We start from the raw sequence: 1,571 nt of genomic DNA on the forward strand, positions 1-1,571 counted from the left end.
AAAAAAAAAAAAAAAAAAAAAAAATTTAAGATTATCATTGAGCATTGGGATAATACTTTAAGCAGCCTAATATACAGGAATCCCAAAAGGCAAGGAGAAAAAGGGGTAACTAACACATATGTGAAGAATCAATGGCTCCAAATTTTCAAACTTGATAAAAACTGTAAGCCCACAAAGTTCAACAGCCCCAAACACAAGAAACATAAAGAAAACTACCAGGGCGCTCAGATTCTACAGATATTAAAATGGAGATCTGTAAACAACTTTATGCCGATACATTTGACAACTTAGATGAAATGAACAAATTCTCTGGAAGACGCAAACTATAAGAGCTCACTCAAGAAGAAATAGACTGGCCGGGCATGGTGGCTCACATTTGTAACCCCAGCCCTTTAGGAGACGACACTCGGCGGTGGATCACTTGAGATCAGGAGTTTGAGACCAGCCTGAGCAATATAGTGAAACCTCATCTCTACACAAAATACCAAATATAAAAATTAGGGCCGGGCGCGGTGGTACGTGCCTGTAATCCCAGCACTTTGGGAGGCCGAGGTGGGAGGATCACGAGGTCAGGCGATCGAAACCATCTTGGCCAACATGGTGAAACCCCATCTCTACTAAAAATACAAAAATTATCTGGGCATGGTCTCACACACCTGTAATCCCAGCTACTCAGGAGACTGAGGCAGGAGAACCCCTTGAACCTGGGAGGTGGAGGTTGTAGTGAGCCGAGATCGCACCACTGCACTCCAGCCTGGTGACAGCGCAAGACTCCGTCTCAAAAAAAAAAAAAAAATTAGGGCCAGGCTTGTGCCCTAGCTGCCCTACCTCCAACCTCACTGACTACCTTTTATCCACACTGGAGTCATGTAATTTAATATAATTTAATATAATGTAACATTTGTATTACTTTTAATAGACATAAAGATGGGGTCTTGTTACATTGCCCAGATGGTCTCAAGTTCTGGGTCCAAAGTGATCCTCCTGCCTCAGCCTCCCAAAGTGCTGGGATTACAGACATGAGCCACTGTGTCTGCCATATTATCTTTCAATAATGAAAAAATACAATAGGCTGGGCGCAGTGGCTCACACCTGTAATCCCAGCACTTTAGGAGGCTAAGCGGGGAGGGTTGCTTGAGACCAGGAGTTTGAATCCAGCCTGGGAAACAGAGCAAGACCTCATCTCTACTAAAAATCCAAAAAATTAGCTGGGTGTGGTGGTGCGTGCCTGTAGTCCCAGCTACTCAAGAGGCGGAGGTAGGTGGGTCACTTGAGGTCACAGTTTGAGATCAGCCTAGGCAACATGGTGAGACGCCATCTCTAACCTCTACAAAAAATAAAAAATTCCCCAGGCATGGTGGGGCATACCTCTAGTCCCAGCTAATCGGGAGGCTGAGGCGGGAAGACCACTTGAGCCCAGGAGTTCAAGGCTGCAGTGAGCTATGATGGCGCCGCTGCACTCCAGCCTGGATAATAGAGTGAGTCTATAGCCCTTTTTTTTTTTTTTTTAATTGCATTTTAGGTTTTGGGGTACATGTGAAGAACATGCAAGATTGTGGCATAGATACACA

Source organism: Cebus imitator, unplaced genomic scaffold (genome assembly GCF_001604975.1).
Source record: "Cebus imitator isolate Cc_AM_T3 unplaced genomic scaffold, Cebus_imitator-1.0 Scaffold82, whole genome shotgun sequence".
Classification (NCBI taxonomy): domain Eukaryota; kingdom Metazoa; phylum Chordata; class Mammalia; order Primates; family Cebidae; genus Cebus; species Cebus imitator.